At 40.2% G+C, this 11,843-nt stretch overlaps 1 long non-coding RNA gene across 2 annotated transcripts in view; it reads left to right on the top strand.

Annotated features, from left to right (window-relative positions):
• The first annotated feature begins 1,567 nt into the window (after positions 1–1,567).
• LOC135100463 (uncharacterized) overlaps positions 1,568–11,843 on the top strand; it is a 51,412-nt gene continuing 41,136 nt past the window's right edge. For both annotated transcript variants that reach the window (XR_010268722.1, XR_010268736.1), the window contains exons 1-3: positions 1,568–1,779; positions 5,169–5,350; positions 6,030–6,126. This is a non-coding gene — a long non-coding RNA (uncharacterized LOC135100463). The remainder of the gene's footprint in view (positions 1,780–5,168; positions 5,351–6,029; positions 6,127–11,843) is intronic.

Genomic DNA, 11,843 nt, shown 5'->3' with positions numbered 1-11,843 from the left:
GATAGTTTTTTAACATTATGTATAGTTACACTTTACTGCTTAAGAGGCAAGAAAATGAATAACCTTCTACATTCACTTCCATTGCATTAAATATTTTCCCTCAACCTCAAGTCTGACGGTATATCAGTCAAATTTTGTAAGGAGAGAGTAAGAAGATCAGAAGACTTGAGAATGAGAAGGAAACACTAAAGATACAAAGGGAGGTGAGTGCAAAAGGTTAATCCACTAGCCACGAGTGTACATCACCCAGAAAGAGACGCGAGAGAAAGAAAACCAAAGCTGTGTCCTTGTATTAATGTTACTCTTGATTAAGCCCGCCAGTCGCAACATTCCTGGTATTAGTTTTCACGAGGGGGGATGAAATGAGGCATCATTTTGTGTACTACAAGTGGATTCATTTCCCAAAACAAAAGAGCTTCGTTTGTACCTCTTCTGTGACTGTGGCTTAATGAGAGTTTTTTGTTGAGTATCATTACCTGACGTGTGTGTGTGTGTGTGTGTGTGTGTGTGTGTGTGTGTTCCCCTGAGCTCTCACATTCACCTGTAAGTAATGATGAGCTGCCTCCTGTATTAAGTTGACGTTTGGTAATATTTAATGTTAAGTGTAGCCAATGAAGCTTGTAGCAAGGAAGTGTTCCTCCCTCCTCTCCTCCCCCTCCTCTCCTTGCCCTTTGCTCCCCTTCTCCACCCCCCTCCTCCTCTCCCCCTGTGTCCTTGGTGGTGGGATGAAGGTCATTATTAATAAAACGAGGCCAAAGATGATCGATTGTGATTTTTTCCTTGGTTGATCTACTGGAGGTTTGTTTTCCTTCTCAGTGGCTACTGCTTCTAATACTACTACTGCTACTACTACTACTACTATTGGTACTTCTATTACTTCTATCATCATTATTGTAGTTATTTAAATACCTTGTAATTAACAGTTGTTTGACTTTTACCAGTCACACAACTTACTTTCTGTCGTCCGGTCACTTACCTCATTAATTTTAGTCTCACTACCTACCCACTTATTTATTCATGTCTCGATTAGCTTGCCACTCATATGAATTCATTATCTTCTCCGCCTCATCAGACATAGGAAATCATCATGTCCGATGTTAAGTCCTCGTCTGCTGCGTCCCACCAATCACTGCAGCTCAACTTTTTGTACTTACACAGTATCAGGCTTTCTTTGCTTAGGCACTTTAACTCCTTTATCATAGTCATCCCTCAGCGATGTGGTTCACCCTTAATAATAATAGTAATAATAACAATAATACCGTGTAAAAATGCAATGGTTACATTAGTCATCCTCGCAGGTGCTTCATTTTCTTCTTTACAAACACGGTGTTGGAGTTTACACAAGTCGCAAGATAGAGGAACATAAGCATAATACATTACCTCTTTCATTTACGTATTTACTTCACTTTCTGCCATCCTTTTGAAAATTTTGCTCATACAGATATGCAGGAAACTATATACATGATGAACATTAATATATCAACAGAGAAAATGTATAATGATTTTTTTTTTCTATTGAAGCTTCAGTCCAATGCTTCGTGAGTGTCCGAAAATAAGGATCCAAACCCAAGAGTGGCGTCAGTGCCGGTCAGATTGTGCGTGGTTACGGAAGTGTGAAGTGTCCGGGCATTGTGGTGTCCCGATGCTGCCCTTAGTGTGACAGTGACAGGTGTGTTCCAACTCATAAGTGTCATGAAGACACTCGGCCGCTGCTGAATAGACGCTCCAAGCAACCAGGGAGGGACAGGAGACTGCCACTGAAGTGTTGCGTTGTGAAGGGTAAGTATATGCGTGTGTGTGTGCGTGCAAGTTTTTGTAATGGTTAGAATACCCTCGCTGTTACAATGAATATGTGTATAGTAGTGTAGCTAATAAACTGTATGATACAGAATGCTACTTGGCTGTGGTGTCATGGGATGGCAGCGCACCGGGGGAGGAAGAAGGAACAGCGGATGAGCGGCGTCCATGGAGGTGGCGTTACAGGAATGGAGAGAGGGAGGGAGGGAGGGACGGAGGGGGATGAGGACTACTTATCACAATTACTTTGTGAGTGTAATACTTTTTGGTTAATATTTATGCATGGTTATTAGAATACGTTTGTGGCAAGGAGCTTGTAGTATGACTGTGTTCAGTAAGGTGTACAATATTGCAATTAATGTACGATGTGAGTGATTTAGTCAAGTTACTCATACAACTTACATCACATGGTATATCGGGAAGTCACAAAGAAAACAGTTTAGGTTGAGAGGGAAACTAATGAAAACATTATTGAGACAAGGAAGGTAACATGGACGAGATCGTTAGGTTCAAATTCGATAAACTTTGATTATAAAAGAGATATGAAGAAACTGATCATCAAACAGTGGTAATTTACTACATAAGCTATACTTGGGGCAATCGTTATTATATTGTTCTGAATCAATAACATTTAAAACACCAGACAAATTTATGGACAAGATGATTGGTGCAGATATGTATGCATGTTTTATTTATATAAAGAATACCATGTGCAGCAACACCGGCTTGTCGCAGCCTTGTACTGATGTTGAGAACCTGTCGTGGCAGTCTGTCTGTACGTAATAGCTATGTAGTTTGTTTTACAGGGCGGCGACACACACTGCGTCAGTCATTTTCAAAAACCTGTGACCCGGGCCTTCCTTATTTGAAAGCACTGTCTTAGTGTGTTACGTGGCTTGTGGCTGTGAAAATGAGTTCAAGAAAACGCTGAGAAGGAAAGGGACAATTATTCACAGCTAAATAAAGCGATATAAGCTTCCTTTAGTCATTAGCAAAATTTGTAAACATCCACTGATTCTCTCCGCCTTTGTGTGTTGGGTGTGGGTGACCTTTGTGTTGTCATGGATGTTTTGTGTGGATGCGGCCGGCTGTATGTGATGACAGGGGTGTTTCATATGGGTGTGGGCGGATGCGTGTGATGTTACGAGCGGATCTGGTGAGTATAGGTGTGTATATGATGTTGGTTGCGTTTAGGTGGGTGTGGGCAGGTTCATGTAAGATTATAGTGGGTATGAGTGGGTGTGGTGATGTTAGGAGTGCATGGGGTGAGTGTGGAGGAGTGTATGTGTTGCTGTGAGTGTAGCAATGGGTGTGGCAGGGTTAGTGATGTTATAGGTGTTGTGTGGGTGTGGGGGGGTCTTTGTAATGTTATGGGCGCTTTGTTTGTGATGATGTATGTGTTATTGGGTGTATGTGATGATATGAGAGTGCAGGAATTAATATGGGCGGATCAGTGATATTGTGGGTAGGTGTTTGTGATGTTTTGAGTCCATTGGGTGGGTGTGGATGGGTTTGTGATTTCTTGGGTGCTTGTGTGGGTGAGTGTATGTGGATGTTTTATTTATAAGAGATTGTTTGTTCATTTATTTATCTATCTATTTATTTCGTTTCGCATTTTAACGTAATGCACCAAGTATTATACCACCAGTCACGTTCTAACATTGTTGTATCGGTTTTATTAATCTCTCTCTCTCTCTCTCTCTCTCTCTCTCCCTCTCTCTCTGACAGTTATCACACAGTGGATAATATGGGCGTGGCAGGGTTAGTGATGTTATAGGTATTTTGTGTGGGTTTGGGCGGGTGCTTGTAATGTTATGGGCGTTTTGTGTTTGTGTTGTGTGTTATTGGGTGTAGGTGGGTTTGGAGTCGCTGCTCTAGATATATTTTGTTCGTGCGATCATACGACATGTTTCCTTACTCATTACTAAGTCCCATACTTCAGTTCATTCAGTTTGTTCCACATTGTCTTATTCATCACTGCAATATGTGTACATGCAGCCAGTTTATGAGTAATTTGGTTCCTGGTTGAACATTTGAAGAATCTGCAACTCTTTACTAATACTTTGTTTTGACCCAGGGATGACGAGATTAAGTGTCACCATATTGTCTGAGAAGTAAATGTGTTGTCGTTGGAAGTTATATACAGTTGAAAAATATGAGAGATTACCACATGAACATATAGATAACGAACCGAATAGTCTCTCAAAATGGTATAGTTTACCTTAAATTTTTCGTTTTCTGTGAAGCGGCGTTAAGGAGTACAAGTTTGGGCCTAGACAAAATTAATATTTGGGAAAACTTTTAGAGGTCTCGAATGAGTGTCTTATTGTCTTCAGTATTTACTTATCTACTTATTTACTAATTTATTTATTTGTTTACTGATCTGTTTATTTACACTGTTTTACTGTTTTTTTTCCACATTGTCTTATTTCTTTTCCCTGTTTCCTCCTCAGTTTGCGTAATTTTTTTTTTTTTCCAGTCTCTGTCAACTTTATCTATTTGTATTTTGTGATTATTTTATGTTTATACTTATCCCGGTTTTTCATTTCTTTGCTTTAGTTCCATTCACACTTAATTTATTAAATCATTATAATTAATTGGTCTGTTTTGTTATTCCAATTTCTCTTAGTTTGCTTGGCTGCTGTTCTCATTTACTTCTATTTTGGTACATTTATTTTTTTCATCTGTTTTTTTATTATTTTTTTCTGGTTTTATTTGTTTTTTTCATTTCTCTCTCTCTCTCTCTCTCTCTCTCTCTCTCTCTCTCTCTCTCTCTCTCTCTCTCTCTCTCTCTCTCTCTCTCTCTCTCTCTCTCAGTATGGTTCGTCACTATTCGCGTTAGTGTGCATCTACCTGTGTTGCTTATCTGTCTTCTCGGTTTTCAAGTTATGGGAGCAGAATTCTGATATAGTTTCCTTTGATACCTTTAAAAAAAGTTCACTGAGAAAACTTCCCATCCAAATTCTTTTAAATATTTCATGCAAATTTCAGCACAGCACAATAGACAGTCAAGTATGTTTAGCTGGAATTATTGCTGTGTTCTGCTTCATTACTTTATTTTTTATGCTTTTATGAGGCCTACTGAGATATAAGAAATGCTGAAAGAGGATCGAAACTACTGTAACATTAATCAGCATACAAGACTTGCATAGAAACAGTTACAGCAGAATATGAATAAAAACAAATATATTGACACTTTAAAATCATTCATACTCTTTTTCTATTATAAAAGATCATGATTCATAGCAAGACAGTGAGAGAGAGAGAGAGAGAGAGAGAGAGAGAGAGAGAGAGAGAGAGAGAGAGAGAGAGTATAAAAATGGAGTTATAAGTGGAGGCATCTCACTCCCGCCTCACTCCTTTGTTCTCAGGGAGTGTTGCGGCGGGGGATGCAGGCAAGAGATGTCCCTCGCCATTGAAGAGCTTAATTGATGCGTTTCTCTCCTGACCGAGGGACGAGGGAACACTGCTGGCCGGGGAAGGTGTGGAATCTGCTAATTAAGAGAACACGGACAGGTGAAGCGGGGGAGTGCTTCGCTCCTCACGCACACAGGTAATGCAGCGGAGATGTGACGATGCGGGAAAAATAGTAGAGGAAAGGAAATTATTTGTTGTTGTTGTTGTTGCTGCTGCTGCTGCGGAATTTTGATAGTGGAGTAACGATAAGGAAATGTGCGACTGAGAATTTTTATTTATTTATTTTCTATAAATATTGTAGTTTGAAAAAGCAACTGAGAAAAGAAAAGTTTGCCGCTAATCAGGAAACATGTTAGTTATTGCAATAGTAAGTCTATTTATTTTGGAGTGACTGTGTGTGTGTGTGTGTGTGTGTGTGTGTCTCGTTTTGAAGAAAAGCCTCCTGAATCAAGATGGTTTTCTAAATAATATGTCATAGATTTTGTTTTCATTGATAAGAGGACATCACTGTCTAATGGCTCTGTTGATTCAGGGAGGTGCCACGTGTAGGCCTGATGGCTTCTTGCAGCTTCCCTTATTTTCTTATGATACTGCCACAGATACTTCTACAGATACTTCTACTATTACTGTTTATCACTATCACTGTTACTGTCAATCCTACTTTTATTACAGCTACAGTCAGAACAATTACTACTATCACAATTTCTGCTATAACGAATACCTTAAACCCAGAACCACTGCATCTTTACAGCAATATCAATTCCACCCTCTTAGCACACCTTCCCTTCTTAACCTTACCCTTTCCCTCCCTTCAGGTCGCCCTAAGCGTGTTGCGGCGGTGATAGCATCGGTGACACGTCTTCCTCCCCTCCCCATCTCGAGGCCACGCAGGGAAAAAGCATGGGACTGAAGGTAAGAGGAATGGGTGGGCATGATGAAAAGGAATGGGCATGTGTGAGGGGAAGGGAGTCGTGAGAATACCAAGATTGAGGAGGAGGAGGAGGAGGGGGAAGAAGAAAAAGAAGAGGAGGAGGAGGAGGAAAGATTATTATGAGATGAAATACAAGATGTGTAAATCATATGAATTGTATGAGGAAAAAAAAATAATGTGCGATGCTCCACGGAATTAAAAAGTCACCCCCTCATGATGTGCTTGATGCTGAGGAATGAGCATTGTGGGCTTTGGTAATAAGGTGTTGCTTGCGTGATGTTTGTGTCGGGTTCATTAATTAGTAAGAATGAGTATAAGTAAATAAAAAAAAAATAGATTAGATTACCAACCGAAGCAAGTGAGGAGATTGTCTTTGCATTGTTGTTGTTGTTGTTGTTGTTATTTACTACTACTACTACTACTACTACTACTACTACTACTACTACTAATTCATTCATTCACATATGTTTGTTTAGTTTAATCATTTATTTATTTATTTATTTAGTAGTAGTAGTAGTAGTAGTAGTAATAGTAGTAGTTGATGGTTTTGTTATTGTTGTTCTCGTCATTACATTTAAAGCCAACACTGCGGTGATTTCTTCTCTTTCTCTCCTTTCCGAGCGGACGCGAAGTATTTGCTCATGGCTGCTGATAATTGATTATTATTGCCTCCCTTTTGTCGATGTGGCGTGGCGCTTCGTGTGTGTGTGTGTGTGTGTGTGTGTGTAGGCGTGAGTGGGTGAGTGGGTACATTTGTTTGTTGGCTTTAGGTCCTGCTAATACAATCCTAAATTATGACGTGTGATGGTCTTTAAGATTGAAGTTAATATAATATTGATTTAGTTATGGAGAAAATGTTGAAAAGTGAGGGAAATGCATCACTAGAATATTTTATTGACTGGAGGCAGGGAAGGTACAGATGAGTGGAGGAAGACAGTCGTAATTCCACATAAAGTTAGACATTATAGATAAGTTTGGGAATTGTGAAACTAGTTTGCTTAGAATGCCAGGAGTAGTTTATGTGAGATTCTTGTTGAAGTAACTGAAGGGAAAGTTGGTGAAGGACAAGAGGAGTGTAAGAAAGAGAAGGTTTTGTCGGTCAGATGTTTGCAGTCACGAGTAAAATGATAGTAGAGTAGCACCCAGAGAATGGTGAAATGTTTACAGCTTTCATTGATTCAGTCTTGAATTTACTTGACACAATTCTGCTACAGGCTGTGGACTCCAACTTTCTTAAGGATGTTTTGTCGTCCTGTATTTAATGTTGGCGCTGTGATGTTTGCTTAACGAAATTCTTATAAAAATGTTTGTGAACTGCTGCAAGTCACCAAATTTCTAGCGGGTGGCTGTCGTTAGTGAGGTGACAGTTTCAAGTCCTCAACCACAGCTGGTGTTTGGAAGGAGAAGGGAAAGCCTCTCTACGTAATGCTTCCTACGTGGCTGTTGTTTCCTCTGCTAGCGCTTCAGCGAGTCTTGCGTAGAGGCTGCGATCCTCTTCCCACCCCATCACTTGACCGATATTTCTTGTGCGATGGTGCGATGTGCCAACGAGGCGCTTCAAGTAGTTATTATGTTTAACAGCGCGGCGTGAGATTGAAGATCCTTATTTCGAAGCACCCTTGTCCTTGAGACCAGAAGCCTCTACCACATGTCCCAACATCGCCCAGGCATCTTGTGAAACCTTCGCTGTGTGTCAGATAAGCCGTTCGTCTTGCAGCGGTAGCAGCAAGTTGTTTTCCTTCAATTGTATCACGGTCTCAACCTTCATTTGCGACCTGTTTCCTACAACATTCGTCTAGTATGTTTCTAATTTCACCATGCGTCAGTGCGTCCAATGGTGATCCATAAGTTCACACTGCTCGGTCAGGCAAACCAGCCAGCCGCATTTCAGGACTACGCCTCTGTGAACTTTTGAGATTGAAGCGCCTTGCTCTGATTGGCAATACAGCGAGATAGCCGGACGCGCCCGCCGTCTGTGCCATGTCTTATTCTCTTGTATTTCTTCTTTTTCTTGCTGCTGCTGCTGCTGCTACTACTACTACTACTACTGTTACTGCTACTACTACTACTACTACTACTACTACTACTACTACTACTACTACTACTACTACTACCGCAATTAATGCCACCACATCCAGCACCACCAGCACCACCAGCACCAACACAACGTCTTTCATCATACTGCTACTGCTATACTTTTCTTCCTCCCACCACCTTCTTACTTTAGCACCATTCTACTCCTCGTCGTCCTCTCTCACCGCATCCTCCTCCTCCTTCTCCTCCTCGTACTCCTTCTCATAAACTTCGTCCATGTGCATTCCTGGAAGAGTCTCACACAGAATCAACACGAAGTCCTTGAGGTAATGGCCAGCCTTAGTAAAGTGGTTTTGTCGAGTGTGGAAGTGACCGGTTGGCTTGCTGGCTCGCTGGCTGGCTGGCTGGTTGGCTGGCGTCCCTCCCATCAGGATGTCTCGCTGTTTCCCGCTGTCTCACCTTCACAATACCGCCACGTTCTATTTTTTCCCCGTCTAGAATCGCTCAGTTTGGGATCAATGACATACCGAGCCCGCGGAGACACTCTTTGGGTTAGAGAGAGAGAGAGAGAGAGAGAGAGAGAGAGAGAGAGAGAGAGAGAGAGAGAGAGAGAGAGAGAGAGAGAGTTAACGGCGTATGTTGCTCTCAGTCATAAGTTTCTCATAGTGTTTTCGGCGCCTTTCATCTTGCTGATTGATTTCATTGTGTGTGTTGTGTCTTGCGATATAAGTACGTGGATGGATGGATTGATAGATGGATGAAGACGAATCTGAACAGAGAAGAGGCAAAAAATTGTCATTCTTGCTATGAATTCTCCCCATAAAGAGAAACTTAATAGAATCACGGAAAAAGTTAATCAAGGGTGTATAAATCGAATACATGGAATAATGGAAAGTTAGTCCTTTAGACTACCTTTTCCTTACCAGCCTTCACATGCCAAAAAGTTTGCTTCCATCCTGCCAATCTTCCATTTTTCATCACTTTCTATTTCCTTCTCAGCATCACCATGGCTTCTGTTCGAAATCTCGCTACATTTTTTTTTTTTTATTCCTTGTCAGTATTTTTTTTCAGATAATGTTCACTCATTCTAACCTTCCATTCCTGTCTGTTCGTGCATGCGTTTCTTCCTGGCTGTCTCTCTCCTTCAAGTACATCCTTACATATTTTTAATCTTGATCCGCTTCGACATATCAACTTTTTCACTTAAACCTCATCCTGCTTCTGTGTCACGCTTACATCTTCCTACCTTCTCTAAAGCTAAATTTCTTCACTGCATCGCTACAGCAAAAGTCGCCACAGTCTCATTCTTGGCGTGGGCCCATATGATGAAACGCTTTGACAGTTTCCAAAGGCAACAGAGATGATTAGTCGGGTTCTCAAGATTGTTCACCATGTTAATAATGTGGAAATCTTGTTCACTTGTCATTAGAACCATACAAACATGCTTAAAAACCTGTGTAACCTCACCTGGAGGCTATGAATGTAGTGTAGGTAGAGTGAAGAGATGTTTCAGAATGTGGTCCTTTGTTCAGAAGTGGAGAAATTAATGTATCAAGTGTTTTGACATATCTACTCGTATATCCTTCCCTCATCCCTACTCCTTCCTCCTTTTCTTTTTCTATGTGTCTTTTATCCTTGTTTCCTTTATTGTTCTTCTTCTATCAAATCAGTATTTTTCGCTACTTAAACTGTGAAATTTGTTTATATGTTTAAGTTTTCGTCCTCATCCTCCTTTTTCATCTCCTCCTCCTCCTCCATGTCCTCTTTTTCTTCCCACCTCGCAGAATCGCCGCCACCTCGTATGTTTTGCGGTCATGTTGTAACTCTCATCTGCGTCTTGTCTTCAGCTGGCGATGTGGTGCGGTTTTTATTGACTGTCGTGGTTCAGTATCGGCACCGGCAAGAAATGGAGGTAAATGGACAAGATGGAGTGAACACTAGATACCCACGTGTGTGTGTGTGTGTGTGGGGGGGGGAGGGGATGAGTCTCCGGTATATAGAAAAGATTATTCGAGTATTCTGAGCCTTGACCTTAACCTTGGCCGAGTTCTTGACCTTTTGGCCTTGAAACCTTTGGAAACGCCTCGGGGTTGTCGAGAGGGAAGGTGGAAGGTGTTGAGTTGGTGCGGCGCTGCAGGCTTTGCGGGGATGACATAGTGGTGATGGTGATGGTGATTCGATTATAGTGACTTGAGAAACTGTAGATGGTGGTAATATGTTTGTCCGTCCGTCTGTCTGGTCTGAACGGGTTTGCTGTCTGGATGTGCGAGTCTCTGGCTGTCTTTCTTGCCTACTGGTTGACTGTTTAGCTAATGAGATGTTTGCATTTCCGTCTGTCTGTCTAAGGAGATGAGTGGACGATTGTTTAGTTGCATATTTAGCTTAATTGGTTGATTGGTTGGTTGGTTGGGTGGCTGGGTGGGTGGGTGGCTGGTTTGCTGTGTAAGTATTTTGTTAGCTAATTGATTACCTTATTAGTTCAGTTGGCTGGATGCGTGTTTGTTAATGTGTGGACTGACCTTGTGTTTGGCAGACTGACTGGCTGGATGGCTTATCAAAAAACGGGGAATGTATGTTGATATAACAGAAAGGCTCTAAGTATTTAAATGGTTATTAGATCACATCAATGAAAATTACTAAGATCTGATCAACCAAATCTAATAAAAAGACATTGCATTTATTTTTAAGATAATTGATAATAGATGCATGTCTAACAAACTCAAACATTTCTTCAGACGGTTCGTTAAGGTCTGGAATTCTCTCCTCACCAATTTCGTCAATAGTAGAACTGCTAGAAAAATAAATAAATAAAATAAGAATAAATGAGAGAAATACATGTCCTGTGATTTGCAAGTTGGATTTTATACGTAAGTTTAGCGAAATTCAAAGTCTTCCAAAATATTATTTTGAACAGGCCCTATATTTTTTTTGTATTTCTTTTACCTATTTATTATTATTATTATTATTATTATTATTATTATTATTATTATTATTATTATTATTATTATTATTATTATTATCATCGTGATTAAGTTGTTGCTAATGGTCTGTCAGAGTTTATTCTTTCGGTTGATGGCCGTAGTGGCGACAGTATTTGCCTCGATCCTTTCAAAATACTTTTGAATATTACTGTGAACACCTTTTTTTTTTTCTAAAGGTGCTTATCAGTGCTTATCTTTTCTTTAGTCAGGGCTTATTTTCCTCGATTGATAGTTACAATAGTGAAAATTCTTGCCTCGATCCTCTCAAAATTTCAGTGCAGCTATTTCATGCTGCACAGTTTCCCCTCTTTCTCTGGCAGCCACTGCTGAAGAGAGCGTTGGGTGGGGAGTAGCCTGTGTTTTTACTTTATTATCACCCTCAGCTTAGAATTAATATAGAGTACTTTATCACAAACACCTTCGTAAGAGCCAGTAGGTCTGCTGCTGTATGTTTTGTTTTGTATCACTGGAACAGGTAGAACAAGTGATCATGTTCCGTCGTCACCTGTCTTGGTTTGGGTGAGAAGTTTGATGCAGGATACAGTGATGATAATAATAATGATAACGGTAATAATAATAATAATAATAATAATAATAATAATAATAAGAGTAATAATGATAATAATAATAATAATAATAATAATAATAATAATAATAATAAATAATAATAAACAATAACACTT

This window comes from Scylla paramamosain, chromosome 1, assembly GCF_035594125.1.
Source record: "Scylla paramamosain isolate STU-SP2022 chromosome 1, ASM3559412v1, whole genome shotgun sequence".
NCBI lineage: Eukaryota > Metazoa > Arthropoda > Malacostraca > Decapoda > Portunidae > Scylla > Scylla paramamosain.
This window is presented reverse-complemented; position numbering and strand designations above follow the sequence as displayed.